The 6,687-nt window shown below is 50.7% G+C and overlaps 1 protein-coding gene across 1 annotated transcript in view; it reads right to left on the reverse strand.

Moving 5' to 3' along the window:
* Positions 1 to 6,366, reverse strand: part of bcar3 (BCAR3 adaptor protein, NSP family member) — a 50,629-nt gene extending 44,263 nt beyond the window's left edge. The window contains exon 1 of the mRNA XM_056277687.1: positions 6,112 to 6,366. The gene's annotated coding sequence lies outside the window, so the exon portion shown is untranslated. The remainder of the gene's footprint in view (positions 1 to 6,111) is intronic.
* Between the last annotated feature and the right edge of the window lie 321 nt (positions 6,367 to 6,687).

Consider the following 6,687-nt stretch of genomic DNA (forward strand, 5'->3'; position numbering starts at 1 on the left):
TTTTTCGGGCTTGCTGTTGATCTTTTGGCCTGACCACAGAATACTGCACAGCCATAACTGGCACTAGTAACTCACTGTACCACTTGTGTGTGTGTGTGTGTGTGTGTGTGTGTGTGTGTGCAAAACCATGTGTGTGTTCCTACGCGTGTGTGCAGCAGAAAGATTGAAAAAAAAACTGCACAGAGAAATTGCCAGAAAAGAGGTAGTGTCTGAAAACGGCCACCAGGGGTCAGTGTAGTTCTATGCAGGGAGCCAAACACTGCGTGTAAAGTGAGCGCAGGGCCGATCAGGGCTCGCTAAAATGAACATGGAGTGAACAGCGGGGCCCAGTAGAATCTGGCAAGACTCCCCGTGATGAGCCTGCAATACGCTACTAGCGTCCACTAAGGTGTAAAGCGGTCTTTTTCTTTTTCCCCCCTTCATGTTCACATTATCAAACTTGTTGGACGGAAAGCGGTTGGCTAATGGATGGATGGATGGATATTAAACGCTGTATAAATGTCTCCTCTCTCTCTTGCTTGCTTTCTCTGTCACTGAGTTTGTGTGTGAGTAAGTGAGTGAGAGGGGGGGGGGCGGGAGAGAGAGGGAGAGAGGGAGAGAGGGGGAGAGAGAGAGAGGGGGAGAGAGAGGGAGTGGGAGAGAGAGGGTGAGAGGAGAGAGGGGGAGAGAGAGAGAGGGGGAGAGAGAGAGGGAGAGGGGGGTAGGGAGAGAGAGAGGGGAGAGAGTGAGAGTGAGAGAGGGGGAGAGGGAGAGAGAGGGAGACAGAAGGAGAGAGAGAGGGAGAGGAAGAGAGGGAGAGAGCGAGAGGGAGAGGGAGAGAGTGAGAGAGGGAGAGAGTTAGAGAGGGGGAGAGGGAGAGAGAGGGAGACAGAGGGAGAGGAAGAGAGAGAGAGGGAGAGAGAGAGAGGGGGAGAGAGAGAGGGGGAGAGGGAGAGAGAGAGAGGGGGAGAGGGAGAGAGACAGAGAGAGAGGGAGAGAGAGAGAGGGGGAGAGGGAGAGAGAGAGAGGGGGAGAGGGAGAGAGAGACAGAGAGAGAGGGGGAGAGAGAGAGGGGGAGACAGAGAGAGAGGGAGAGGAAGAGAGAGAGAGGGGGAGAGCGAGAGAGAGAGAGAGGGAGAGAGAGGGAGAGAGAGGGAGACAGAGAGAGAGGGAGCGTATAAACGTCAATGTCCATATGAAAGGGAATCCTTTCTAATTCTAACCCAGATGGGGGCGTTAGGCTGACTGACAGCAGCCCTGGACAAACAGAGGGACAACAATCTAACTGCGCCCTCCTTATTCTCCCTTTCATCTGATCCCGGACAGCAAATCCTTCCTCTATCACAACCTACGTACGGTGGTTTCTCTCTGTTGACCAGATTCTCTCTCTACCGCCGCCCTCCATCTCCCAGCCACCATCTCCTCCCCTTCCACTGCCGCGGTCGGCCCGTATTTTCTCTCCGTCTCTCTTCCGATCGCTCTCTCGCTTTCTTAAAACCCCTGCGCGAGTTCACCCTCTCACCCTGCTGTCTTCCCTCTTACTCCCTAGTGCCCCTTCTCTCCCTCGCTCACCCCCTCCCCACCCTGTTGGTAGCCTGAGAAGTTGCTGTGAAAGAGACAAACTAACCAACCAGGAGCCAGCAACATAAGGTAAAGTGTCAAAGGTCATTACAAAGCCCAATCAGGGAAAGGTGGGATCTTATTGGCAAGGGTTTGTATACTGATATTTACATTTTTATGATGAACTTTTATGTTTTAATTTTTTTTCTTACCAGATTATAAACTAGAGAAGATATGGGTTGGCTTCTCTCCTGAACAAAAAATAAATAGATAGATAGATAGACAGACAGACAGACAGACAGACAGACAGACAGACAGACAGACAGACAGACAGACAGACAGACAGACAGACAGACAGACAGACAGACAGACAGACAGACAGACAGACAGACAGACAGACAGACAGACAGACAGACAGACAGACAGACAGACAGACAGACAGACAGACAGACAGACAGACAGACAGATAGATAGATAGATAGATAGATAGATAGATAGATAGATAGATAGATAGATAGATAGATAGATAGATTCTAGCATTGTTTGGCCACCTCACAGAAGTCCAGGGGTACTAGCTAGAGAGCAAACCATTCTCCTGTGCTTATGTCTGACTAGCACATGGTGTACATCCTGATTTCTGCAATTTAGAGGTGTTTTCATATCAACGTTTAATACGTTGACCGTGGAAGAGAAAAAGATTCCAGCTTCTCTCGCAGTGTCGGGAAGAACAATTTACTGTTTAAAAAAAAAAAAAAGCCAAAGTGTTGAAATCCATTGTGTAAGAGCAGCAGGAATATTTTCCCAGCTCGGTTGATTATCATTTCCGTGCACCTTGCAAGTGGCTGAAGTAGTGCCAGAACAACTAGTATGGTTTCCTCCCGCGCTACAAGTCGCTGTTTCTTTACTCGTCTGGCTGGTCGTCTGGCTTATAGTTCAAGGCGATGAAATGTAATTTTGTTGCACCCCCTGAACAGGATAAGCGGTTTGGATAACGGATGGATGGATTGGAAATACAAATGGGACATTCCAACTACGGCCACTAGAGGGCACTGTTCAATGTTGTGACCCAACTGAAAATACCCAGAATTGAATGAGAGCAGAATGGATATTGAACTGTTCACCGTGGTCATTGTTGTTAGTTGTTCTGGTGCCAACGCACGTCAGTGGGGCCGTGTTCATACTCTCGGGCAGGCAACATCGCTGCAGACCCATCACACCCTGGTCACACCTGTCTAGCTCCTCGCCCTCCGGTAGGCGCTACAGAGCACTGTACGCCGAAACAACCGGATATAAAAACAGTTTCTTTCCACGCGCTGTCAGTCAAATGAACGCTTGACACTGTTAAATAAATCCAGCCGTACGGTACTGTCCACTGTACGTATACTGGTACACGCTGTCATGGCCGTCTACCATTTATTTATGTATTCATTTCAGCATCTCTGATATATTCTCTGCACCACTGCACTTTTATCGCCTCTTATTATTTCACCTGTAGACAGTCGAGCCTTGTGTTTAGCTGAAGATTGTTGTGTTGTCGTGTTGTCCCATGTTAAGTCCACCGCCAGCCACGAAACCAGAGTCAAATTCCATGTATACGCAAACCTACATGGCCAATAAACTTGATTCTGATATTACTTCGCTGCTCGTTTGGTCTTTACTGCAAAACCTCACTTCAGCGGGTCTGCGACTGGAAGAACCAAATTAAAAAATAGAGCCCGCGACTGCCGCAACTGGGTTTATACGGAAGTCAGCCCGCTACAGCAGTCACGGTTCTTTGCAATGGCAGCGGTTCAAATAAAAATGGCTGCCGCTCTGCCCATCCTACTAGTATGTTGATTTGAATGGGAATGTCTGTTCTACTCATTCAGTTTCTGTGGTACCACCATGTAAATGCGACTTATACACCGAGGCGACTTATATGCCCCCAAAACAACACGTTTTTTGCTGAGTGCGACTTATACTCCAGTGCGACTCTCAGCCTGGGAAATACGGTATTCGTGTGTTGACCTTGAGCTAACCCTGACCTTGACCCTACTTCTATTTCAAACGTGAATCATACGGAGAAAACGATATGACCATCCTGGGTCATTACGTCCAATGTTGATCTGAGAACAACTCTCACTTGCAGACACGAGGGGAGCAGGACGCTGCCCGTAGCGCTGCAGGAAAGGTGTAATTGTCGCATACCAGCCACTGCAGCTGCATTACATAGGTTACCCTAGTGCACCGTCTGAATTTGACATGGCACAAATGCCCTTTTTTATGTGAGCCTTATAAAGAATGCATCCGGCGTAGTAAGAGTGAGAAAACGGAGAGGGCGAGAGACAGCGAGAGAGAGAGGGCGAGAGAGACATAGAGAGAGAGGGGGAGAGAGGGCGAGAAAGCGCTAGATGGAGAGCGAGAGAGCGCGAGAGAGAGCGAGAGGGAGACATAGAGAGAGAGAGACAGAGAGAGAGGGAGAGAGAAGAGACAGAGAGAGAGGGAGAGAGGGAGCAAGCGAGAGATAGAGGGAGAGAGACAGAGAAAGAGGGAGAGCGAGAGAGAGGGCGGAAGATAGGGAGAGAGGGAGAGAGAGAGACAGGGAGAGAGAGAGACAGGGAGAGAGAGCGAGAAAGAGCTAGATGGAGAGCGAGAGAGACAGAGAGAGAGCGAGAGAGAGAGACAGCGAGAGAGGGAGAGAGAGAGCAAGCGAGAGAGAGATAGAGGGAGAGAGAGACAGAGAGAGAGAGGGAGAGCGAGAGAGAGGGCGCAAGATAGGGAGAGAGGGAGAGAGAGAGAGACAGAGAGAGAGAGAGACGGAGAGAGGACGAGAAAGCGCTAGATGGAGAGCGAAGAGAGAGAGAGGGAGAGAGAGAGAGCAAGCAAGAAAGAGATAGAGGGAGAGAGACAGGGAGAGAGAGAGACAGGGAGAGAGGGCGAGAAAGAGCTAGATGGAGAGCGAGAGAGACAGAGAGAGAGCAAGAGAGAGAGACAGCGAGAGAGGGAGAGAGACAGAGAGAGAGGGAGAGCAAGAGAGAGGGCGCAAGATAGGGAGAGAGAGACATAGAGAGAGACAGGGAGAGAGAGAGAGGGTGAGAGTAGACAAAGAGCTCACAGTAATCTGTAATCTGTCCTGCCACACCCTGACCTACAAAGGTAACCCGACTGCTGGGGGCTACACACACACACACACACACACAAAGGAGGCTACATCAGATACAGTCTGTTGTAACTCTACACTAGAGTTTGAGAGATGCGGGACATGATGAGGGATAAGGCGTGTGTGTGTGTGTGTGTGTGTGTGTGTGTGTGTGTGTGTGTGTGTGTGTGTGTTCCCTCTGAAGTTGAGCTAACAGAGATGCTGCCCCGGGCCTCCCTCCAGAGCCCCTGCTATCTCCACCAATTTTTTCTATTATGCCTTCGATCTCTCTCGCCCTCTCTCTCTCTCTCTCTCTCGCCCCCTCTCTCTCTCTCTGTCCTTTCGTATCTCTCACTCTCTTGCCCTCCCTCTCTTGCCCTCCCTCTCTCTCTCTCTCGCCCTCTCTCTCTCGCCCTCTCTCTGTTCTTTCGTATCTCTCACTCTCTTGCCCTCCCTCTCTCTCTCTCTCTCTCTCTCTCTCTCTCTCTCTCTCTCTCTCTCTCTCTCTCTCTCTCTCTCGCGCCCTCTCTCTCTCTCTCTCTCTCTCTCTCTCTCTCTCTCTCTCTCGCCCTCTCTCGCCCTCTCTCTGTCCTTTCGTATCTCTCACTCTCTTGCCCTCCCTGTTTGGAAGTTACACCAGTTACTATGTTCTACAGAAGTTGCGTTTTTGTTTTTTTGCTCGAGTGCCAAAACGCCCAGCATAACACAACAGCAGCCTTGCTGTGTGTGAAACCGGGAGCTCCCTGGCCGTGTGAAGCTGACTGCTCAGGGAGACAAACACAGTCGACTGCCTGGACTGTACAACGTGTGACGCTGTCTGCCCGCAGACTCGGATATGATGAGTTATTAAAGCAGAGAAGCGGGATCGCTAAAGGTGTGGCTGAGTCTATTAAGGAGGTCTGGGTACGTCTACTGTTTGGGCCAGCGTCTTCAGTTTAAGTCTAAAATTCAAGCCTAGCGGTCTATTCCGTTGCCTACCAACACAGGGATCGCCGGTTCGAATCCCTGCGTTACCCCCCGCTTGGTCGGGCGTCCCTACAGACACAATTGGCCGTGTCTGCGGGTGGGAGGCCGGATGTGGGTATGTGTCCTGGTCACTGCGCTACCGCCCCCTCTGGTCGGTCGGGGTACCTGTCGCCTGTTAGGGGGGGCGGGGACTGGGGGGAATAGCATGATCCTCCCACGTGCTACATCCCCCTGGCGAAACTCCTCACTGTCAGGGGAAAAAACGCGGCTGGCGACTCCACATGTATGGGAGGAGGCATGTGGTAGTCTGCAGCCCTCCTGGATCGGCAGAGGGGGTGGGAGCAGCGGACGGGACAGCGCGGAAGAGTGGGGTAATTGGCCAAGTACAATTGGGGGGAGTAATTTGTAATTTGGTAAGTCTGCATCAATCTATCGACTCATCGTTTCCTGTCTCATGCATGTTTGTGTGCTTCTGTGTATGAGCTTACCTCGTATAAGTGTGGAAGTCGTCCATGACATTTTGGACCAGTGGGGATGGCATGGGTTGACGGACTTTTCCGGGTCCCTGTAAAACGTGCCCGTGTCCCGTTGGCTGCGAGTGATTGGCTCTTGGGTCCCAGGTGTAATGTCCGGGGGAGGGGTTAGCACTGTTCCCTCCCCTCCTGCGTCTGGGCAGGGTACCGTGAATGGAGACTGGGTGGTAGCAGAAGCAGGAGGCAACTCTGACAGGTTGGCACCCTGCCTTGTGGAGAATACTGGGAGGAAGAAAGGAAAAAGATGGCAAAGGAAAAAAAAATCGATGTGAGCGATGAGGTCAGAGTCCCTCGTCATCATCAGTTTGCACGGTCTGCTTTGCACAGCGATATGCGGAGATACAGCAACATTTTTATAGCCAAAACAAACAAGCAAGCAAAGTAGTCGAACACCACCGCGTTCTCCAAGGATGAAATAATGCTGAACAACCAGGCAGCAAGGAACAGCAGGTCACATTTAGGTTAATTTGTCCTGTATCGGAAGAAAAAGTCTGCACTCTTGAGTGAATGCTCCCAAAACAATTTTTTTTA

The sequence above is a fragment of the Lampris incognitus genome, chromosome 3, assembly GCF_029633865.1.
Source record: "Lampris incognitus isolate fLamInc1 chromosome 3, fLamInc1.hap2, whole genome shotgun sequence".
Lineage (NCBI taxonomy): Eukaryota > Metazoa > Chordata > Actinopteri > Lampriformes > Lampridae > Lampris > Lampris incognitus.